General features: G+C 46.5%; 1 pseudogene; it reads left to right on the top strand.

Moving 5' to 3' along the window:
- Positions 1–25,604, top strand: part of LOC134575287 (zinc finger protein 850-like) — a 203,237-nt pseudogene that overhangs the window by 14,672 nt on the left and 162,961 nt on the right.

Here is a 25,604-nt window from a genome sequence, read left to right as displayed (position 1 = left end):
ATGCTGGAGAGACTGTGCGAGCAGCAGCAGGCGATAGTGGAGTTTCAGCTGCAGCACGCACAGGTCAGACGCTCTGCGGAACAGCACCACTTCACCACCAATGAGTGGGTGTCATGTTGCGCTGTTTCGAGTACTCCACCAACATGGCCAGTGCCGATGTCGACGTTCTCAGCCTTACTATCCCGCTTCTATGTCTCCTTGAAAAAATGCTTTGGGCGATGATGGAAGAGGATGTGGCACAGGAGGAAGAGGGGTCATTTCCATGGTTATCAAGCCAGTCATTCACAAGTGGCTTGGAGGGTGGGTTCCTGCACCAGCATAGGCCAGGTACACAATTGTCCAGCCAGGGCACATTTCTTGAGGAGGAGGAGGAACCATGTTCACAGCAGGGTGGCATCCTAACACAGCTCGTGGGCATCACTGGAGCATGGCTGGGGGGATACGGAGGACACAGACGATACACCTCCCACAGAGGACAGCTTGTCCTTGCCTCTGGGCAGCCTGGCACACTTGAGCAACTACGTGCTGCAGTGCCTGCGCAACGACTGCCGAGTTGCCCACATTCTAACTTGTGCTGATTACTGGATGGCCACCCTGCTGGATCCCCGTTACAAGGACAACGTGCCGTCCTTAATTCCCTCACTGGAGCGTGATTGGAAGATGAGCGACTACCAGCACACGCTGGTAGACGCGCTGCTGAGGGCATTCCAAACTGACACTGGGGGCTCAGTGGAAGCTCAAGGCAAAGGAGGAGGAAGGTGTCGCCAACGCAGCTGGGGCACCGCCAGCACCTCAGAAGGCAGGGTTAGCATGGCCGAAATATGGAACGTCTTAGCAGGAGGCAGCATTTCAGCAACATTGTGGAACAGTACGTGTGCACACGCCTTCACGTACTGACTGATGGGTCTGCCCCATTCAACTTCTGGGTCTCCAAATTGGGCTCATGGCCTGAGCTTGCCCTTTATGCCTTGGAGTTGCTGGCCTGCCCTGCGGCCTGTGTATTGTCTGAACATGTGTTTAGCATGGCAGGAGCGTTATCACAGACAAGCGCAGACGCCTGTCCACAGCCAACGTGGACAAGCTCACTTTATTAAAATTAACCAGGCATGGATCCCACCAGACTTGTCTGTACCTTGTGCAGAATAGACATTTATACCGGCCTCACCCAGCCATTGTTATACTCAAGTGCACTTATTCTTTGTTTTCTTTTTTTATATGTCCCAATATTTTGGCCGCTACCCCAATTAAAAAAACCAAAACAGTGTTGGCTACCTCCTCCGCCTCAACTGCCGCTTCCACCTACACGGGCACGTTCACCACCTCCTCCTCCTAGTTCAAGATTATTATTTTTAATTATTTGAAGTTATTTCCCTATCCACATTTGTTTGCAGGGCACTTGTCCTACTCTTTCCCCCATTTTACTTCCTTTTGCAGCCCTCTAGCCCTTTCCAGGACTTTTTTAGAGCCATTTTAGTGCCCAAAAGATCGGGTCCCCATTGACTTCAATCGGGTTCGGGGTCAAGTTTGAGTCCGAATTCAAACTTTTTGTCGAAGTTCAGATGAACCTGGCGAACCTCTTATCTCTAATTAAGATATTTCGTTATTTTCTTAGTTCTGCATGGCTATTTTACGGTCAATGTCATAATACTGTTAGCTTTTACAGCACTAAAATACACATATTTGTATACTGTGATGTCCCTCGAGTACAACGATGCTCAACCTGTGCAGGTTTTATGGAAAGCTACTGGGTCAAATATAGGGCTTGCCAATTTCAGTCTTTACTGATGGAACTTGGCTAGATTGGTTATGTTTCCTTTGAGACCATAAGGTGGCCCAGGAATGAGCATTACCCCATCATGGCATACCATTTGCAAAAGTAGACGCAGTGTATTCAAAATGGGATATATCTAGCGATGTCCCGAACAGTTCGCCAGGAACTGTTCGCCTGCGAACATAGCTTGTTCGCGGTCGCCGTGGCGGGCGAACATATGCGATGTTCGGTCCGCTCCCTATTCGTCATGGAGGTGGGAGGGTCTGGGAGGGAGGGTCTGCTGGTGATTGGCTGGAATGTGTCTGCTGACTGTGAATTACAGGGTCAAAGTTTACTCAATGATGACGAATAGGGGGCGGACCGAACACAAGCGGACCTAGAAGTGGAAGCGTGCGGCTAATTTACCTCCCAGGCTGTGAGGTTGCTGTAGGTAAATTGCCGATCGATGGGTGTCCGCCGTTCGGACACCCATCGGTCGGCATGGGTTACTTAATCCACCATTCAGAGAGTTATGAGTCAAATTACACAGCGTGGGAAAATTCCAAAGAACTTTCCCACGCTGTTTAAAATGACACAGAGCACTCTGATTGGTGGATTTCAAACCAACCAATCAGAGTGCTCTGACAGGTAAATGTAGAGACTTACCTGTCAGTCTCTTCATTTACCTGTCAGAGCACTCTGATGTGATGGCTTAAACCCACCAATCAGAGTGCTCTGAGCCTAATTGCAGGGCGGGGCAAGGCCTTGCCCCGCCCTGCAGAGCTCAGTCTGCTCGGAGCCCTCCATGGGTGTAGAAGGATTTTTTTTTTTGCGCTGTTTTTTTTTTTTTATATAATTGCGTCGGTTATTATGTTTTTTTTATTTGCCCTTTTTTGGGGCTGAAAAAAGATTTTAGAAGAAAGAAAACATCGAATGGTAAGTTTTTTTTTTTTTACAGTTACTTAGTTAAAGTAGTAGTTTTTAGGGTGAGGGGGGTAGGTAGGGGGATAATTTTTATTGGGGGGGAGGGGGTGACTAGGGGTTTGGGGACCCCTAGTCACCTGGTGGGGGGGAACATTTTTTTAGGGCCCCCACCCGCCGCTGAGGGGTGGGGGCCAGGGGGGAGGACACTATTACAATTTAGGGCCCCCACCCACCGCTCAGGGGTGGGGGCCAGGAGGGAGGACATTAGGTCCCCCCTTATTAGTATTTAGGGCCCCCATCCGCAGCTGTAATAAGGGGGGGACACTAGGTCCCCCCACCTTAGTACAATTTAGGGCCCCCACCCGCCGCTCAGGGGTGGGGGCCAGGGGGGAGAACATTAGGTCCCCCCTAATTAGTATTTAGGGCCCCCACCCGCCAAGGGTTGGGTGCCAGGGGGGAGTACACTAGGTCCCCCCCCTTATTCTTGTTTAGGGTCCCCACCCACCGCTCAGGGGTGGGGGCCAGGAGGGAGGACATTAGGCCCCCCCTTATTCTTGTTTAGGGCCCCCACCCACCGCTCAGGGGGGAGGACATTAGGTCCCCCCCTTATTAGTATTAAGGACCCCCACCCGCTACTCAGGGGTGGGGGCCCGGGGGGAGGTCAATAGGTCCCCCCCCCCATCATTTTACTTTAGGGCCCCCACCAGCCACTCAGGGGTGGGGCGCGGGGGGGCCTTAGGTCCCCCCTTATTAGTATTTAGGTCCCCCACCCTACGCTCAGGAGTGGGGGTCAGGGGGGAAGACCTTAGGTCCCCCCCCTTATTAGAATTTAGGGCCCCCACCAGCCGCTAAGGGGTGGGGGTCACGGGGAGGACACTAGGTTCCCCCCCCTTATTCTTGTTTAGGGCCCCCACCCACCGCTCAGGGGTGGGGGCCAGGGGAGAGGACATAAGGTCCCCCACCTTATTCTAGTTTAGTGCCCCCACCCACCGCTCAGGGGTGAGGGCCAAGGGGGAGAACATTAGGTCCCCCCCCTTATTCTTGTTTAGGGACCCCACCCACCGCTCAGGGGTGGGGGCCAGGGGGAGGACATTAGGTCCCCCCCTTATTAGTATTTAGGGCCCCCACCCGCTACTCAGTGGTGGGGGCCAGGGGGAGGACAATAGGTCCCCCCCATCATTTTACTTTAGGGCCCCCACCAGCCACACAGGGGCGGGGGGTGGGAAACCCTTTCACAGGCTGCTCACTGTTTACTAGACATGCCCCTACTCGCGGTATAGCGAGTAGGGGCAAAATTTACTAATACTAAGTAATTTTTACTTAGTATTAGTAAATTTGTCTGAAAGTCCAATTTAGGTCTTTCAGCCTTTTGGTAGATAACTCCCTAATACCGTGGGAATTAGGGCGTTATCTACCAAGCGGCTGCAAGAGAAGTCCCGAGGTGCCGAAGTCCCGAAGTCCCGAAGTGGCGAAGTTGCCGAATTTCCGAAGTGTTGAAGTGCCGAATTGCCGAAGTCCCGAATTGCGAAAATCCCGAATTTCGGAATGCCGAACCGAAATTTTTCCCCATGCACATGCCTAATAATATGTAGTTTTTATGGAGATTGGATGTATAGTTTTAAAGTTACAGTATATGTGTAAAAAGTATATTTTTCCTGCCTGCCTGATTTTGTGCGAATGAATGGGAGTGTTTTACTGTAATGTACGGATTTTATTGGTTGTTCTACAAAACCCTGTTGGTGGTACTGTATGTGTGAAATCTGCATAAAAGAAAGCTCTTTGGTGCTAATTAAAGAGAACTATTTGCCCCTCTAACTCGCAGCCCCGACTCATGTTTGTAGGGAACAGCTATAATCACTACAGGGATTGCTATGCTCTGCATACTCCCTTAGCCACTAATCTCTTGTAAGAGCTCTTGTTCCTGATCTTGCTTCGCTCTACAGAAGGAAGAGGTTCACCCACTGGAGCCTGGTCATAGGTCCAGGGTGGACAGCAGACGGCAAGATCCCAGCTCAGCAGCAGCCGTTTGTGGAGTCTGCAGTGCTTATAGTGTCTACGGTGCTGACCTTTGGTGAGCGCTAGGAGCATCTTTTTCTATGGTCCAACTTTCAGCCAGCCAGGAGGCAACCGTAACAGTTCATACGAACGCCGTGCCGTTCGGTACATTGACTATGCAGGAACAAAACTGCCCCACATAGCCATCCCATGGAGCCAATTAGTTTCGTTGAAAGCTCTTTGTACAAGACTTTAACTCCATGGCGATTGATCTGTATGTATTGGATCTGAGCGCAGTTCGGTTATATTGAGCGCTCAGATCTAAGCTATCTGGGGATATGTATGAATGTGGGGATTCTGATCGGTATATTTAAAAATATATATTTTTATGTGTTTTTATGGTTGATATAAAATGGAGGATATTCTCTATCCCTGGAGGTAATTGAGTTACTTCTAACACTTAACCCAATTATCTCCAGGATAGAGAGGAGGAGTTGCAATGTTCATGTGATTGGTTGCTGTACAAAACTGTCTCAGTCTTCCACAAGGTCCCTATGGGAGTGTCCCTTGCTGGTTGGTGGCTACATCTAAGTGCTGCTTCTAAGTGTGTGGTTGGAGATATTCTGGAGAGTGCTGCTTCTAAGTGTGTGGTTGGAGATATTCTGGAGGTAATCTGAGGTATTCAGGAGGACAAAAAATTTAAGATTTGTTTGATTTAAATTATTCACCTCATTGGAATGGCAGACTTAGTTCAGTGTAATAGTTGTTATGCATTTGTTTCACGTTCCACTTTTTGGAGATTTGGATGCTGTCTAATCTGTAGACAGTTCTCTATATTGCAGCAGGAGATTGTATTTTTGAAGTCTGAGATTTGTAAATTATCTGGTAAACAAACTCAGAGACGTCCTAGGAATGGCAAATGGATTACTATAGGATCTGGTAGAATTAGAGTTGTGGATAGAAGGCATATTGAACAGTCTGTTACTCTACATAATTCATTTTCTGCACTTTCAGAGTGTAATGGTGTTATGGAGACAGGCTTAGGTACTGAGGGTAGTGGTGTTATGGAGACAGGCACTGAGGGTAGTGGTGTTGTGGAAAGCAGTTGTTGTTGGGGGATTCCATCATAAGAGGTGTGGAGATGGACAATGGTGGTCTTGTGAGATGTCTTCCCGGAGCTACTGCTCACAGAGACAGGAGACGTATTTGTAATATTGTTAAGCGAGCAAAGCAGGAAGGGGAATTGGATGTACTTGTCCATTTAGGGACAAATGACTTGGCTTGCAATGAGGTTTCAGAGGTTAAGGGAGTTTTTAGTGTTTTTGCCAATGATATACGGCAGGTTGTTTCCACACTGGCATTCTCTGAAGTTCTGCCTGTGCATAACACTCAGAACGACAGGCGGATGCGTGTTAGGGACTTTAACTTGTGGCTTGTTGAATGGTGTCGGGAGCAAGGATTTGGCTTTATTTCTCATGGTAACTCTGTTTGGAATGGAAATAAACTGTACAGAAAAGATGGTTTGCATCTTTCTCAAAAGGGAACAAATGTTCTCCGTGAGCAGTTCAGAGGTTTTGCTAGGATGTATTTAAACTAGGGGGGGGGGGGGGGGGGGGGGCAAAAGGGTGATAAAACAGCAATCCAATTGCCCCCCAAAACAAGGACAGAAGGTGCCTTTAGCAAGTGTGTTAAAAAATGATAAGCCAAGAGTCATGTCTACAAATGCTCACAGTTTAGGGAATAAGATCCATGACCTTGTGGCAATAATGGCAACTGATAATGTAGATTTAGTCGCTGTTACTGAGACATGGTATAATGAGAAAAATGACTGGGACATAGCAATACCAGGGTACTCTTTATATAGAAAAGACAGGGAAGGCAAGAAAGGGGGAGGGGTGGCCCTGTATGTGAAGGATAGCATAAAATCTAGCCTAATAAAAGTTAGTGAGGCGAACATAGAGTCCGTTTGGGTTACGTTAGAATTTGGTAATCAAACAGTAACTCGGGTAGGTGTGATTTATAGACCCCCAGGACAAACAGAAGAGTTAGATAATCAACTAGTTGAGGAAATAGCTAAAATGACAATGAAGGGGGAAGTTATCATCATGGGTGACTTTAATCTTCCTGAAGTGAATTGGAAAACAAAATTAGCTACTTGTGCCAGGAGCACACATATTCTAAACTCCCTACTGGGATTGTCTCTAAAACAAGTCGTTGAGGAGCCAACTCGTAAGGAGGCCATACTAGATTTAGTGTTAACAAATGGAGATCTGGTATCAGATATTACTGTAGGTGAAAGTTTAGGATCCAGTGATCATCAGTCAGTGTGGTTTAATATAAGAACAGTGACTGAGTCACACCACAAAAAAACTAAAGCTTTAGACTTTAGAAAAACAGACTTTTCTAAAATTAGAATATGTGTAAAGGAGTCATTATCAAATTGGAGCAATTTAAATGGAGTCCAAGAGAAATTGGATTATTTAAAAGTTGCACTGCTGAAGGCAACAGAAAATTGCATTAGGCTTGTCAGTAAAAGCAAAAAAATTCAAGAAACCACTATGGTACTCCGCAGATGTGGCCAAAATAGTAAAAAACTAAAAGTTAGCATTTAGTAATTATAAAAAAAAAAAACAGAGTGAGGAAGACAGAATGCTCTATAAGATTAGGCAGAAAGAGGCTAAGCAAGTTATAAGAGCTTCCAAATCGCACACAGAAGAGAAAATAGCACAGTCAGTAAAAAAAAAAAAAAGGGGACTGTAACGGAGCTCCGTGTACTCCGACCGAGTACCCTCCGTTGATGGATGCTCCTAGCGCTCTCAGAGGACTCCAAGCACTGCAGACGACACCACAACCACCGCAGGCTCCACAACCGCCGTAGCTTAACTGGAGCCGCGCCGTCTTCCTTCCACCCTGGATCGGCTTCTGTCCTCCAGGACCGTGTGGGGAAGACCTCTCCTCCAGGAGAGCGTATCCGGAACAAGCTCTTACAAGAGCTAAGTGATTAAGAGCTCAGGGGAATATGCAGCGCATAGCAATCCCCAGTGTGATATAGCAGTTCCCTCCAATAACGAGACAAGGCTACGTATTGAGGGTCAGAAGAGGTCTGAGGACTGGAACACCCAGCCTGGCTTTTATTGAGGTTACATGCAAATAGGACACTCCCAGGGGGAGGCATAAAATCACCAATCACACATCTGGTACAGCCCACACATTCCCTCCCCTCAGATAAACAGTTAAACCAATTATTACATACAATAAAAATACAGTTTTTACACACACACTGTAACTTTAAAACCATACATCCAATTTCAATAAAAGTTGCATATTCAGACTCAGCATACATCAAACATAAACACTTCCAAAAATCAGCCAAATCCATCCAGTGGATCAAAAGTTAGCTGGAAGTCCTTTATGACCGACCGCAAGCACAATTTCCTGCCCAAAACAGTTCCATAGATTTGGGCTGTGCGGCCGGTCAATTTCATGCCGAAAAAACGAACGGGACTTAGTCTCTGGAGCTGCAAGTTCAGTATGGGAGAAGGTAAGGGTCAGCGGTGTTCGGCAAAATGTGTAGCCGATTTTAGTTCCACAGAATCTTTAGCATACACCGCTGACCGCATTCGAATGACCAAAATGGCCGCCGCCACGTGTTCGGCTGCCGAATGGCGGCCACCCAGCGCTCGGCAATTAACCTGCAGTAACCTCACAGCCTGGGAGGTAAATTGCCTGCACACTTTAGCTTCTGGGTGGTCCGCCTGTGTGGTACTTGGTTCAGTAAGCCCTATTTACTGAACCAAGTGGGAGAAAGCCAGGGGCAAGTTATTTTACAGGTCTGGGGACATAGTCTTAAAGGGACATTGTTCAGCAAAGTCACAATATGTCCCCAGACGGTTCTTAAAGGGCCATACACACCCAATAAAAGTTAATACATTATCAGGGGCACAATCTTCCAGGGGCCATAGTCATGAGGCAGGAGGCTGGCAAACAGGCTTCTCCACAATCCAAGGAAGCAGGGCAATTTTCCATTTAAAGGGCCAGTTACAAATAGCGATTTGTAACACATCTCCCCTTTGGGGGGAAGACTAACCAGGCACCTGACCTTCTGTCGGTCAGTGCCTCCGTTAGTCGATCCACCAACCCACAATAACCAAATGCCAGAGTAGCCCACCCACAACAAACAGGTACAAGGGTGACCCACCCACAAGACACAATTACTGCACCTGGGTATTTTGCTGTGGTGATGTGGTAACATGCTGTGGGGACTTGCGGGAGGGCAGAGGCCAGCGGCGCTCTGCCCTGATGCCAGCTCTTCTGCTGGGGTAGCCCTCAGGACCTCAGGCTCTGGACCAGGGACAAAGGTAGGGCAGAGGCCGACTGCACTCTGCCCAGCTGCCAGTTCTTCCGCTGGGGTAGCCTGCAGGACATCAGGCTCTGGATCAGGGACAAAGGTAGGGCAGAAGCCGACTGCACTCTGCCCAGATGCCAGCTCTTCTGCTGGGGTAGCCTGCAGGACATCAGGCTCTGGACCAGGGACAAAGGTAGGGTAGAGGCCGACTGCACTCTGCCCAGATGCCAGCTCTTCCACTGGGGTAGCCTGCAGGACATCAGGCTCTGGATCAGGGACAAAGGTAGGGCAGAGGCCGACTGCACTCTGCCCAGCTGCCAGCTCGTCTGCTGGGGTACTGAGACCATAGTCCGGCTCAGTAGCCAAGGGAACATGGACGTCAGTAGGGGTTAACATTGCCTCTGTTAACCCTGGTGTCACGCTAGGAGTTAGCGGGGGAGGGGAATTTGTACTTACCCCCTCCTCCTGTTGTCCCGGTGAGAGCAGTTGGGGATCTGGACAGGTTGTCCAGCATCCCTGTAGGTCAGGCACAGAGACCACGGTCCCATCTGCGCCGTCTGGGGGATTGGTGTCTCCCCTTGTTAGGGTAAGCTGCCGCTGGGGAGAGGGGGTGCTGTGCTCCTTTCCCGGAAACACAGGCTGCCGCTGGAGAGGGAGACCGCCTGTCTCCACTCCCGTAACATTGTCCTGTTGCTGTAGAGAGGGACCAACTGTCTCTGCTCTCTGTAGGACACACTGCTGCTGGGGGGGAAGGTCGGCACCTTCGGCCCCCTGGGGTACACACTGCCGCTGGAGAGGGAGACCGCCTGTCTCCACTCCCTTACCATTGTCCTGTTGCTGTAGAGAGGGACCAACTGTCTCTGCTCTCTGTAGGACACACTGCTGCTGGGGGGGAAGGACGGCACCTTCGGCCCCCTGGGGTACACACTGCCGCTGGAGAGGGAGACCGCCTGTCTCCACTCCCTTACCATTGTCCTGTTGTTGTAGAGAGGGACCAACTGTCTCTGCTCTCTGTAGGACACACTGCTGCTGGGGGGGAAGGACGGCACCTTCGGCTCCCTGACACTCACTCTGGGGTTGGGGATCTTCACAGTAAACCTCTACGATATCCTTCCAGCTGAAGGGCGCTAGACCTGGTTCTGCTTGTCGGGTAGGTTGGGGCTGCACGGAGCTGAGCAGGTGTAGGTAGTCTTGCTCCAGCTCCCACTCCCTTGTTACCAGGTGGGTCATGTCTTCTCTCACCTCGCGTTCGTCAGCCCAGACATACATGCCCATCCGGTAATCGTAGATGTCCCAAAACCTAAACTCCTCTGTGCTGCCGAAATCAAGCTCCTCCGCCATGGCATCCTGAAGTAGGCCAGGACCATCGTAATCATCCCCCTCCGGTAAGTCGTGCTCGGCTGTCCAGGGGGTAAGTCGGATGGTATGCCACCAGAGGGCCTGGTATGCGTTGTCTAGCCCGATCTCTCGCCATACCAGGGTCTCCAGTCTTGCCACCCACTCATCTAGGGGTTGCTCTCCCAATAGACCCATTCGCATTGCCACACGCTTCTGTAGCCGCTGCTCATCACTGGGGAGCCTCTCACCTCGCCGCCACTGGGCATCTTCCAGGGCATCATACCAGAGTTCCCTTCTGGCTGCATCCCTGTAATCTGCGGCCTCCTTCTCCTCCTCATCATGGAACGCTGTCCGCAAACCAGCTGATTCCATCCTGTTGTAGCCAGGGGCGCTGCCCAATGGCTAGCGTTGCCCTCAACTGTAACTCCAAACGTTACCAGTGTCTCTGAGCTGCTTCTCCTCGCACTAGGACGCCATCCCACCGCTTGCCACCAATGTAACGGAGCTCCGTGTACTCCGACCGAGTACCCTCCGTTGATGGATGCTCCTTGCGCTCTCAGAGGACTCCAAGCACTGCAGACGACACCACAACCACCGCAGGCTCCACAACCGCCATAGCTTAACTGGAGCCGCGCCGTCTTCCTTCCACCCTGGATCGGCTTCTGTCCTCCAGGACCGTGTGGGGAAGACCTCTCCTCCAGGAGAGCGTATCCGGAACAAGCTCTTACAAGAGCTAAGTGATTAAGAGCTCAGGGGAATATGCAGCGCATAGCAATCCCCAGTGTAATATAGCAGTTCCCTCCAATAACGAGACAAGGCTACGTATTGAGGGTCAGAAGAGGTCTGAGGACTGGAACACCCAGCCTGGCTTTTATTGAGGTTACATGCAAATAGGACACTCCCAGGGGGAGGCATAAAATCACCAATCACACATCTGGTGCAGCCCACACATTCCCTCCCCTCAGATAAACAGTTAAACCAATTATTACATACAATAAAAATACAGTTTTTACACACACACTGTAACTTTAAAACCATACATTCAATTTCAATAAAAGTTGCATATTCAGACTCAGCATACATCAAACATAAACACTTCCAAAAATCAGCCAAATCCCTCCAGTGGATCAAAAGTTAGCTGGAAGTCCTTTATGACCGACCGCAAGCACAATTTCCTGCCCAAAACAGTTCCATAGATTTGGGCTGTGCGGCCGGTCAATTTCATGCCGAAAAACGACTAAGTCCCATTTCGAACGGGACTTAGTCTCTGGAGCTGCAAGTTCAGTATGGGAGAAGGTAAGGGTCAGCGGTGTTCGGTAAAATGTGTAGCCGATTTTGGTTCCACAGAATCTTTAGCATACACCGCTGACCGCATTCGAATGACTAAAATGGCCGCCGCCACGTGTTCGGCTGCCGAATGGCGGCCACCCAGCGCTCGGCAATTAACCTGCAGTAACCTCACAGCCTGGGAGGTAAATTGCCTGCACACTTTAGCTTCTGGGTGGTCCGCCTGTGTGGTACTTGGTTCAGTAAGCCCTATTTACTGAACCAAGTGGGAGAAAGCCAGGGGCAAGTTATTTTACAGGTCTGGGGACATAGTCTTAAAGGGGTATTGTTCAGCAAAGTCACAATATGTCCCCAGACGGTTCTTAAAGGGCCATACACACCCAATAAAAGTTAATACATTATCAGGGGCACAATCTTCCAGGGGCCATAGTCATGAGGCAGGAGGCTGGCAAACAGGCTTCTCCACAATCCAAGGAAGCAGGGCAATTTTCCATTTAAAGGGCCAGTTACAAATAGCGATTTGTAACAGGGACAAAACATTTTTTTAGATACATAAATGAGAAAAGGAAAGTAAAACAAGGATTAGTTAGTTAGATTAAAAACAAAAGAAGGAAGGTATGTATAAGCGGATAAAGATCTATCTAACTGCCTCAATGAATATTTTTGCTCAGTATTTACAGATGAAAATGAAGGAAAGGTGCCTTGGTTAGGAAAAAGGACAAATGAGCCATTTATTACATGTGAGTTTACAGAGGAAGAGGTTTTATTTCAACTGTCAAAAGTAAAGACAAATAAGTAAATGGGACCGGATGGAATACACCCAAAGTTATTAAAAGAGCTCAGTGGTGTACTAGCAAAACCATTCACAGATTTATGTAACCAATCATTGTTAACAGGAGTAGTCCCAGAAGATTGGAAGTTAGCAAATGTTGTGCCCATTCACAAGAAAAGTAGTAGGGAGGAGACTATATATACTATAGGCCAGTAAGCCTTACTTCAGTAGTGGGGAAAGTAATGGAAACCATGTTAAAGGATAGGATTGTTGAACATCTAAAAACACATGGATTTCAAGATCAGAGACAACATGGGTTTACTTCAGGGAGATCATGCCAAACTAAACTTATTGATTTTTTTGATTGGGTAACTAAAATAATAGATCAGGGTGGGGCAGTAGACATTGCTTACCTAGATTTCAGTAAAACTATTGACACTGTGGCACATAGAAGGCCTATCAATAAACTGCAATCTTTAAGTTTGGATTCCAATATTGTTGAATGGGTAAGGCAGTGGCTGAGTCACAGGCAACAGAGGGTTGTAGTCAATGGAGTATATTCGAAGCTTGGGCTTGTCACCAGTGGGGTACCTCAGGGATCTGTACTTGGACCCATTCTCTTTAATATTTTTATTAGTGATATTGCAGAAGGACTTGATGGTAAGGTATGTCTTTTTGCTGATGATACTAAGATATGTAACAGGGTTGATGTTCCAGGAGGGATAAGCCAAATGGAAAATGATTTAGGTAAACTAGAAAAATGGTCAGAGTTGTGGCAACTGACATTTAATGTGGATAAGTGCAAGATAATGCATCTTGGACGTAAAAACCCAAGGGCAGAGTACAGAATATTTGATAGAGTCCTAACCTCAACATCTGAGGAAAGGGATTTAGGGGTGATTATTTCTGATGACTTAAAGGTAGGCAGACAATGTAATAGAGCAGCAGGAAATGCTAGCAGAATGCTTGGTTGTATAGGGAGAGGTATTAGCAGTAGAAAGAGTAAAGTGCTCATGCCATTGTACAGAACACTGGTGAGACCTCACTTGGAGCAGAGGCATATTAGCCGCGAGGCAAACAAGGCATTTTCCAGGGGGCGGCAAAAATAGCCGCCCCCAAATGCCCAAGGCAAATGTCTTGTTAGCCTTGTGGCTAACAGACATGCTGGGCTGCCGGCGGGCTGCTGGGCGGTCGGGCGGCGCTGGTGGGCGGCTGGCGAGGGAGCGCTTCCTCTGAGCTGTCTGCTCAGCTCCCTCGCGCGCCGCAGAGTGAGGCTGACGTCATATTCCGGCTCCCAGCCTCACTCTGCGGCGCGCGAGGGAGCTGAGCAGACAGCTCAGAGGAAGTGCTCCCTCGCCAGCCGCCCGCCTGCCAGTGCCGCTCGCCCAGCAGCCACTGGACCACCAGGGAGGAAGAGACCCCCCCCCCAGCATTCCCAAAGGTAAGGAAGCAGGGGGGGTGTTTAAATAAATTTGTAAAAATGTGTTAGTGTGGGTGTCTGTTAGTGTGTGTCTGTTAGTGTGTGTCTGTGTCTGTTAGTGTGTGTCTGTGTCTGTTAGTGTGTGTGTCAGTGTGTGTGTCATTTAGTGTTTGTCTGTGTCTGTTAGTGTGTGTGTCTGTTAGTGTGTGTGTCTGTTAGTGTATTTCTGTTTGTTTCTGTTAGTGTGTTTGCCTGTGAGTGTGTGTGTGTGTCTGACTGTGTGTGTCTGTTAGTGTGTGTGTTTGCCAGGGCCGCCATCAGGGGGTGACAACCATAACAGTTGTCACGGGCCCGGCGGCCCTGGGGGGCCCGGCTGCCCGGGCCCCACATGTGGGACCTATCGGGTGGCCCACACACTTAGGGCCACCCGATGAGCCCCCTCCTTCAGGGGCCCGGTCAGCGCTGTGGCCGTTGTATAGCGCGACCGGGCCCCTTAAAAAAAAAAAAGCAGCCGCAAGTGCTGCTGGGAGGAAGTGGTCACTTCCTCCCAGCTCACTCCGCGCGGGAGGAGCACGCGCGCGCCCAGCCATGAAGAGGGAGCAGCGCCGACTCCCATCATCCCCAGCCACCCTCCTGCAAAGAAAAGGTAAGAGACAGGAGGGTGGCTGGAAAATGAGCTGTGTATGTCTGTCTGTCTGTGTGTGTGTGTGTATGTCTGTCTGTCTGTGTATGTCTCTCTGTATGTATGTCTATGTATGTCTGTCTGGATGCATGCATGTCTGTCTGTATATCTGTGTGTATGTCTGTGTGTCTGTATGCATGTATGTGTATGTCTGTGTGTCTGTATGCATGTATGTGTATGTCTGTCTGTCTGTATGTGTATGCATGTATGTCTATGTATGTATGTCTGTCCGGATGCATGTATGTCTGTATGTCTGTGTGTCTGTATGCATGTATGTGTATGTCTGTCTGTCTGTATGTGTATGCATGTATGTCTATGTATGTATGTCTGTCTGGATGCATGCATGGCTGTCTGTATGCGTGTATGTCTGTCTGTATGCATGTATGTCTGTGTGTCTGGATGCATGTATGCAGGGGCGTATTAGCCGCGAGGCAAACAAGGCATTTGCCTTGGGCGGCATTTTCCAGGGGGCGGCAAAAAAAGCCGCCCCCAAATGCCCAAGGCAAATGTCTTGTTAGCCTTGCGGCTAACAGACATGCTGGGCTGCTGCTGGGCGGTCGGGCGGCGCTGCTGGGCGGGCGGCGAGGGAGCACTCCCCCTGAGCTGTCTGCTCAGGTCCCTCGCGCGCCGCACAGTGAAGCTGGGAGCCGGAATATGACGTCATATTCCGGCTCCGCCTCCCAGCCTCACTGTGCGGCGCGCGAGGGAGCTGAGCAGACAGCTCAGGGGGAGTGCTCCCTCGCCGCCCACCCAGCAGCGCCGCCTGACCGCCCAGCAGCCACTGGACCACCAGGGAAAAAAGAAGGCCCCCCCCCAGCATTCCCAAAGGTAAGGAGGCTGGGGGGGGGTTAAAGTAAAAAAAAAAAGCCACTGGACCACCAGGGAAAAAAGAAGGCCCCCCAGCATTCCCAAAGGTAAGGAGGCTGGGGGGGTTAAAGTAAAAAAAAAAAAAAAAGTGTTTATGTGAGTGTCTGTTAGTGAGTGTGAGTGTGTCTGTTAGTGAGTGTGAGTGTGTGTGTGTCTGTTAGTGAGTGTGAGTGTGTGTGTCTGTTAGTGAGTGTGTGTGTGTCTGTTAGCGAGTGTGTGTGTGTCTGTTAGCGAGTGTGTGTGTGTCTGTTAGTGAGTGTGAGTGTGTGTGTGTCTGTTAGCGAGTGTGTGTGTGTCTGTTAGCGAGTGTGTGTGTGTCTGTTAGTGTGTGTGTGTGTCTGTTAGTGAGTGTGAGTGTGTGTGTGTCTGTTAGCGAGTGTGTGTGTGTCTGTTAGCGAGTGTGTGTGTCTGTTAGTGTGTGTGTGTGTCTGTTAGTGTGTGTCTGTTAGTGTGTGTCTGTTAGTGTGTTTGTCTGTTACTGAGTGTGAGTTTGTCTGTTACTGAGTGTGAGTTTGTCTGTTACTGAGTGTGAGTTTGTCTATTAGTGTGTGTGTTTCTGTTAGCTAGTGTATGCGTATCTGTCAGTGAATGTGTGTGTGTGTGTGTTTAGAATGCGGGGCGGGGTAAAGGTTGGGTGGGGTGGCGCGCGGGGGGGGCGCCTGAGTTTTGTTCTGCCTAGGGCAGCACAAAACCAGGATACACCACTGCATGTATGTGTATGTATGTCTGTCTGTATGTGTGTCTGTATGCATGTATGTCTATGTATGTCTGTCTGTATGTATGTCTATGTATGTATGTCTGTATGTGTATGTCTGTATGTATGCATGTATGTATGTCTGTCTGGATGCATGCATGTCTGTCTGTATGTCTGTATGCATGTATGTGTATGTATGTCTGTCTGTATGCATGTATGTCTATGTATGTATGTCTGTCTGGATGCATGCATGTCTGTCTGTATGTCTATGTCTGTCTGTCTGTATGCGTGTATGTCTGTCTGTATGCATGCATGTATGTGTATGTATGTCTGTCTATGTATGTCTGTCTGTGTATGTCTGTCTGCATGCATGTATGTCTGTCCATATGTCTATGTATGTATGTCTGTGTGTATGTCTGTCTGTATGTATATGTCTGTATGCATGTATGTCTATGTATGTATGTTTGCATGCATGTCTGTGTGTATGTCTATGTCTGTCTGACTGCATGCATGTATGTCTACGTATGTATGTCTGTCTATGTATGTTTGTGTATGTCTGAATGCATACATGTCATTATATATGTATATATGTATGTCTGTATGAATGTATGTCTGCATATCATTATGAACGTAGGTCTGTGTGTATGTATGTATGTCTGTATGCCATTATGAATGTATGTCTGTGTATGTCTGTATGCCATTATGAATGTATGTGTGTATGGATGTCAGTGTCTGTATATATGAATGTATGTATGTATGTATGTCGGTGTCTGTATGTATGTATGTGTCTTTATGTCCTCTTGCATGTGTGTCTGTATGTATGTTAGTATGTGTCTGTCTGTCACTATGTATGCCTGTGTGTATGTCTCAGTATGTGTGTGTCAGTATGTATGCCTGTATGCGTGTGTGTCTGTTAGTATGTATCTGTGTCCTTTTGTATCAGTGTGTGCGTTTGTGTCTGTGTGTGGAACCAGTGGGCGGTATTTGGAGGTGGGCCCCAGGGGGCCCAGACCCTGAGCTGAGTTAGGGGCCCCAAAATTTCTGGTGGCGGCCCTGGTGTTTGCCTGTGAGTGTGTGTGTGTATGTTAGTGAGTGTGTGTCTGCTAGTTTGTGTCTGCTAGTGAGTGTGTGTCTGTTAGTGAGTGTGTTTGTCTGTTACTGAGTGTGAGTGTGTCTGTTAGTGAGTGTGAGTGTGTGTGTGTTTCTGTTAGCGAGTGTGTGTTTCTGTTAGCTAGTGTATGCGTATCTGTCAGTGAATGTGTGTGTGTGTATTTAGAATGCAGGGCGGGGGGAAAGGTTGGGTGGGGGTGGCCTAGGGCAGCACAAAACCAGGATACACCACTGACTTGGAGTATTGTACGCAGTACTGGAGACCGTATCTTCAGAAGGATATTGATACTTTACAGAGAGTTCAGGAGGAGGAGACCATATTTAAAAGAAGAAAAACGACCACAACAAGAGGACATAGTCTTAAATTAGAGGGGTAAAGGTTTAAAAATAATATCAGGAAGTATTACTTTACTGAGAGGGTAGTGGATGAATGGAATAGCCTTCCAGCTGAAGTGGTAGAGGTTAACACAGTAAAGGAGTTTAAAGGGAAACTCCAGTGCCAGGAAAACGATCTGTTTTCCTGGCACTGGAGGGTCCCTCTCCCTCCCACCCCCCAAACCCCAGTTGCTGAAGGGGTGAAAACCCCTTCAGTGACTTACCTGAGGCAGCGACATGTCCCACGTCGCTGCCTGCTCCTCCCCCGCCGCTCCTCCTTCTGCTTACATCGGCCGGTGGGCGAGACTGATCTCGCCCGCCGGCCGAGGAGACCTAATGCGCATGCGCGGCCCATTAGCGCACCCCATAGGAAAGCATTGAAAATGAATTTCAATGCTTCCCTATGGGGAATAGAGCGACGCTGGAGGTCCTCACACAGCGTGAGGACGTCCAGCGACGCTCTAGCACAGAAAACCTGTGCTATAGAGCAGGAAGTTCCCTCTAGTGGCTGTCTAATAGACAGCCACTAGGGGAGGACTTAACCCTGCAAGGTAATTATTGCAGTTTAAAAAAAACTGCAATAATTACACTTGCAGGGTTAAGGGTAGTGGGAGTTGGCACCCAGACCACTCCAATGGGCAGAAGTGGTCTGGGTGCCTGGAGTGTCCCTTTAAGCATGCGTGGGATAGGCATAAGGCTATCCTAACTATAAGATAAGGCCAGGGACTAATGAAAGTATTTAGAAAATTGGGCAGACTTGATGGGCCGAATGGTTCTTATCTGCCGTCACATTCTATGTTTCTATGTTTCTATGGAAGACCTGTATAAAAGGATGGCATGTAGCCCACATTAAACAGATCCTGCTTGACCCTCAATACAAAGCCTCGTCTCATACTTGGGGGGATTATTCGTGTGTTTCCTGTTCGGCGCTTAGGAGTGTTCGGTAGCTGACTTTGCATTCGAGAAAGGGAACAGCTCTGGCAGCGTTAACCCCTTCTATACCCGGGGTACTGTTACAGCCATTTACTAAAGTTAGGGTTTATATTTGTATTTTGCTCAAAATAATTCTCACTGATTATATCATTATTATACGTTTTACTGATCTAAAACTCGTATTTGTGTTCAGCGATGTCTCATGAGTACAACACTACCCAATAGAAAAAGAAAGCTACAAATGTCAGACCGAAATCTAAACTTGTAGCAAAATATGGACTGGGTGGATAATAAGGGCCTAACCCAATTTAGCCATAGGACAAAAAAGAAATTTGAGAGATAGTCCCTGTAACGGAACCTTACCTCTTCCTGGGAATACGTATTGCTAAACCGGCCCTTTTAACCACTAACCAGGTACATGTCCAATAACAGAGACTATAACCACAGTGGAATGTGCTTACCTGGTTCATGTGGATTACTTGTATCACAGTTCGGGACTTTTGAACAGGATTCGTCTATTTATACAACCCGTACGGCAGAAACTCAATATGCAGAAAAACGAACCCAAACTACTGAACACCGCACGACCCTGCTTTTTAATTATGTGGTATTTTACCTCCCAGATCGGCACTTACCATCCGTATGAAACGCACGAACTCTTTGTTTCAGTTCCTAGGTGGCTGCCATTTCGGGACTTTTACACGTGTTCGCGGCCATCTTAGTTCACGAACAGCAGTGATTTGCCGTCGAGTGTCTGGAACCAAAATCGGACACTCGAGTAGGCGAACACCGCTGAGATCTCCATAAGACCGTAAATTCGTGCTGGAACCACCGACCGTGCTGCCGTTCGGTAGATAGACTATACCACATACAGGGATTGTAGCGATCATCAGGAAATGCACGGATGGCAAGATTTTCGTGCCTTTTCACCGCACGAATGAGGACCAACCGCAAGGCCAAAACTTATGGAACTATTTTCGGCTAGTGTGCCTGTGCGGTCGGTCAAAACTTTAAAGTCCCATAACTTCCGAACCCCTTAACCGAATGGGATGATTTTTAAATATGTTGTTCCCCCAGATTAGGGCTATCTGGGGATACTGGATTCATGGATGTACCCCAAGTATTTGGGGTACATCCAAAACTCGGGTAAAAATGGGTGTGTGATAATTATGTTGTTAACTGTTTATCTGAGGGGAGGAAATGTGTGGGATGTACCATGTTTGTAATTGGTTACTGTCCTAATTATGTAGGTGTCTCCCTTTCATGGGCAGAATCGCATAAAAGGAGAATCCTTGTCATTAAAATTTAGCTCTTCTTGACCCTTCAAAACGTAGCCTCGTCTCGTTCTTGGAAGGGGATTTACTGCAGAATTACTTTGCTTTTTAACAGCTGAACCTGACTCTCCTCTTGGATTTTGTGGATGGGAACAAGCAACTTCATTACTATACAGCAACTTGCCGGGAAAAAGGACGTCTCCAACGGCTGATACCCTCTCACTACCAGGGTAGCCGTTACAGTCCCCAGGGACAGAAATCAACAAGGAGACCAAATCTCAATCAGTTTCCATCACTAATTATATCACCTATATTGGTAGGACTAGAAATCAGGTCTAAAATCTGAAAATATCTTAATTAGTTACTGAAATATATAATAATTGTATACAAAAGCAAATAAATAGTGAAATGAACTGTGATAGTGTAAGAATAATAAATATTAACCCCTTAACCCCTTCAGGACGGAGTCAATAGTGCATGTTCTGATCAAAGAAAACGTAAACAAAAACTGGAATTTGCGCTATATGTCTGTTCAACCGTAATTCACTGCTGTCACATTAAGAAACAGGGCTTTAATTTATCATTAACTATTCATATATGGAACATAATTTATTATGAATAACATTTTTAAAAAATTGAGAAAATAAGATTTTTTTTTCATTTGTATTTCCGTCTGATATTTTAGCTGTGAATGTCATAATACTGTTAAGTTTCAAGCCATCCAATCACGGTGCTCTTTGTCATTTTACACAGCGTGGGAAAGTTCTTTGGAATTTTCCCACGCTGTGTAAAATGACAAAGAGAACTCTGATTGGGTTAAACCCACCAATCAGAGTGTTCTTAGCCTAATTGCAGGGCGGGGCAGTCTGCGCGGAGCCCTCCATGGGTGAAGATGGATTTTTTTTTTTGTGCTCTGGTTTTTTATTTTATTTTAAGTTCGATGGGTATAATGGATTTTTATTTGTATGAGGTGGGGGGTAGGACAGTAGCTGCCCCCCCCTCATTATCATTATGGCCCCCACCCGCCGCCCCATTATGGCCCCCACCCGCCGCCTATTGCCCATATTACTAATAAGGATTAATAGGAGCTTTGCCCACATCCATCATGGCGCCGGGTGTGTCACACCAGGCTCAGTATAATAAACAATATCTCTCTATTTCCCATTATCTCCTCCTTATCACATTATTAACACTCTCCATATTGCTATCTTAGAGCTAATGGCCGCCTATTGCCCATACTACTAATAAGGATTAATAGGAGCTTTGCCCACATCCATCATGGCGCTGGGTGTGTCACTCCAGGCTCATTATAATAAACAATATCTCTCTATTTCCTATTATCTCCTCCTTATCACATTATTAACACTCTCCATATTGCTATCTTAGCGCTAATGGCTGCCTATTGCCCATACTACTAATAAGGATTAATAGGAGCTTTGCCCACATCCATCATGGCGCCGGGTGTGTCACTCCAGGCTCATTATAATAAACAATATCTCTCTATTTCCTATTATCTCCTCCTTATCACATTATTAACACTCTCCATATTGCTATCTTAGTGCTAATGGCCGCCTATTGCCCATACTACTAATAAGGATTAATAGGAGCTTTGCCCACATCCATCATGGCGATGGGTGTGTCACTCCAGGCTCATTATAATAAACAATATCTCTCTATTTCTTATTATCTCCTCCTTATCACATTATTAACACTCTCCATATTGCTATCTTAGCGCTAATGGCTGCCTATTGCCCATACTACTAATAAGGATTAATAGGAGCTTTGCCCACATCCATCATGGCGCCGGGTGTGTCACTCCAGGCTCATTATAATGAACAATATCTCTCTATTTCCTATTATCTCCTCCTTATCACATTATTAACACTCTCCATATTGCTATCTTAGTGCTAATGGCCGCCTATTGCTCATACTACTAATAAGGATTAATAGGAGCTTTGCCCACATCCATCATGGCGCCGGGTGTGTCACTCCAGGCTCATTATAATAAACAATATCTCTCTATTTCCTATTATCTCCTCCTTATCACATTATTAACACTCTCCATATTGCTATCTTAGCGCTAATGGCCGCCTATTGCCCATACTACTAATAAGCATTAATAGGAGCTTTGCCCACATCCATCATGGCGCTGGGTGTGTCACTCCAGGCTTATTATAATAAACAATATCTCTCTATTTCCTATTATCTCCTCCTTATCACATTATTAACACTCTCCATATTGCTATCTTAGAGCTAATGGCTGCCTATTGCCCATACTACTAATAAGGATTAATAGGAGCTTTGCCTACATCCATCATGGCGCCGGGTGTGTCACTCCAGGCTCATTATAATAAACAATATCTCTCTATTTCCTATTATCTCCTCCTTATCACATTATTAACACTCTCCATATTTCTATCTTAGCGCTAATGGCTGCCTATTGCCCATACTACTAATAAGGATTAATAGGAGCTTTTCCCACATCCATCATGGCGCTGGGTGTGTCACTCCAGGCTCATTATAATAAACAATATCTCTCTATTTCCTATTATCTCCTCCATATCACATTATTAACACTCTCCATATTGCTATCTTAGCGCTAATGGCCGCCTATTGCCCATACTACTAATAAGGATTAATAGGAGCTTTGTCCACATCCATCATGGCGCTGGGTGTGTCACTCCAGGCTCATTATAATAAACAATATCTCTCTATTTCCTATTATCTCCTCCATATCACATTATTAACACTCTCCATATTGCTATCTTAGCGCAAATGGCCGCCTATTGCCCATACTACTAATAAGGATTAATAGGAGCTTTGTCCACATCCATCATGGCGCTGGGTGTGTCACTCCAGGCTCATTATAATAAACAATATCTCTCTATTTCCTATTATCTCCTCCTTATCACATTATTAACACTCTCCATATTGCTATCTTAGCGCTAATGGCTGCCTATTGCCCATACTACTAATAAGGATTAATAGGAGCTTTTCCCACATCCATCATGGCGCTGGGTGTGTCACTCCAGGCTCATTATAATAAACAATATCTCTCTATTTCCTATTATCTCCTCCATATCACATTATTAACACTCTCCATATTGCTATCTTAGCGCTAATGGCCGCCTATTGCCCATACTACTAATAAGGATTAATAGGAGCTTTGTCCACATCCATCATGGCGCTGGGTGTGTCACTCCAGGCTCATTATAATAAACAATATCTCTCTATTTCCTATTATCTCCTCCTTATCACATTATTAACACTCTCCATATTGCTATCTTAGCGCTAATGGCTGCCTATTGCCCATACTACTAATAAGGATTAATAGGAGCTTTGCCCACATCCATCATGGCGCTGGGTGCGTCACTCCAGGCTCATTATAATAAACAATATCTCTCTATTTCCTATTATCTCCTCCTTATCACATTATTAACACTCTCCATATTGCTATCTTAGCGCTAATGGCCGCCTATTGCCCATACTACTAATAAGGATTAATAGGAGCTTTGCCCTCATCCATCATGGCGCTGGGTGTATCACTCCAGGCTCATTATAATAAAGAATATCTCTCTATTTCCTATTATCTCCTCCTTATCACATTATTAACAATCTCCATATTGCTATCTTAGCGCTAATGGCCGCCTATTGCCCATACTACTAATAAGGATTAATAGGAGCTTTGCCCACATCCATCATGGCGCCGGGTGTGTCACTCCAGGCTCATTATAATAAACAATATCTCTCTATTTCCTATTATCTCCTCCTTATCACATTATTTACACTCTCCATATTGCTATCTTAGCGCTAATGGCTGCCTATTGCCCATACTACTAATAAGAATTAATAGGAGCTTTGCCCACATCCATCATGGCGCTGGGTGTGACACTCCAGGCTCATTATAATAAACAATATCTCTCTATTTCCCATTATCTCCTCCTTATCACATTACTAACACTCTCCATATTGCTATCTTAGCGCTAATGGCTGCCTATTGCCCATACTACTAATAAGGATTAATAGGAGCTTTGCCCACATCCATCATGGCGCTGGGTGTGTCACTCCAGGCTCATTATAATAAACAATATCTCTCTATTTCCTATTATCTCCTCCTTATCACATTATTAACACTCCCCATATTGCTATCTTAGAGCTAATGGCCGCCTATTGCCCATACTACTAATAAGGATTAATAGGAGCTTTTCCCACATCCATCATGGCGCTGGGTGTGTCACTCCAGGCTCATTATAATAAACAATATCTCTCTATTTCCTATTATCTCCTCCTTATAACATTATTAACACTCTCCATATTGCTATCTTAGCACTAATGGCTGCCTATTGCCCATACTACTAATAAGGATTAATAGGAGCTTTGCCCACATCCATCATGGCGCTGGGTGTGTCACTCCAGGCTCATTATAATAAACAATATCTCTCTATTTCCTATTATCTCCTCCTTATCACATTATTAACACTCTCCATATTGCTATCTTAGCGCTAATGGCCGCCTATTGCCCATACTACTAATAAGGATTAATAGGAGCTTTGCCCACATCCATCATGGCGCCGGGTGTGTCACTCCAGGCTCATTATAATAAACAATATCTCTCTATATCCTATTATCTCCTCCTTATCACATTATTAACACTCTCCATATTGCTATCTTAGCGCTAATGGCCGCCTATTGCCCATACTACTAATAAGGATTAATAGGAGCTTTGCCCACATCCATCATGGCGCCGGGTGTGTCACTCCAGGCTCATTATAATAAACAATATCTCTCTATATCCTATTATCTCCTCCTTATCACATTATTAACACTCTCCATATTGCTATCTTAGCGCTAATGGCTGCCTATTGCCCATACTACTAATAAGGATTAATAGGAGCTTTGCCCACATCCATCATGGCGCTGGGTGTGTCACTCCAGGCTCATTATAATAAACAATATCTCTCTATTTCCTATTATCTCCTCCTTATCACATTATTAACACTCTCCATATTGCTATCTTAGCGCTAATGGCTGCCTATTGCCCATACTACTAATAAGGATTAATAGGAGCTTTGCCCTCATCCATCATGGCGCCGGGTGTGTCACTCCAGGCTCAGTATAATAAACAATATCTCTCTATTTCCTATTATCTCCTCCTTATCACATTATTAACACTCTCCATATTGCTATCTTAGCGTTATTGGCCGCCTAATGCCCATACTACTAATAAGGATTAATAGGAGCTTTGCCCACATCCATCATGGCGCTGGGTGTGTCACTCCAGGCTCATTATAATAAACAATATCTCTCTATTTCCTATTATCTCTCCTTATCACATTATTAACACTCTCCATATTGCTATCTTAGTGCTAATGGCCGCCTATTGCCCATACTACTAATAAGGATTAATAGGAGCTTTGCCCACGTCCATCATGGCGCCGGGTGTGTCACTCCAGGCTCATTATAATAAACAATATCTCTCTATTTCCTATTATCTCCTCCTTATCACATTATTAACACTCTCCATATTGCTATCTTAGCGCTAATGGCTGCCTATTGCCCATACTACTAATAAGGATTAATAGGAGCTTTGCCCACATCCATCATGGCGCCGGGTGTGTCACTCCAGGCTCATTATAATAAACAATATCTCTCTATTTCCTATTATCTCCTCCTTATCACATTATTAACACTCTCCATATTGCTATCTTAGCGCTAATGGCTGCCTATTGCCCATACTACTAATAAGGATTAATAGGAGATTTGCCCACATCCATCATGGCGCTGGGTGTGTCACACCAGGCTCATTATAATAAACAATATCTCTCTATTTCCTATTAT

The sequence above is a fragment of the Pelobates fuscus genome, chromosome 10 (genome assembly GCF_036172605.1).
Source record: "Pelobates fuscus isolate aPelFus1 chromosome 10, aPelFus1.pri, whole genome shotgun sequence".
Classification (NCBI taxonomy): Eukaryota; Metazoa; Chordata; class Amphibia; order Anura; family Pelobatidae; genus Pelobates; species Pelobates fuscus.
Note: the sequence above shows the minus strand (reverse complement) of the source record. Positions and strands in the feature narration are given on the sequence as shown.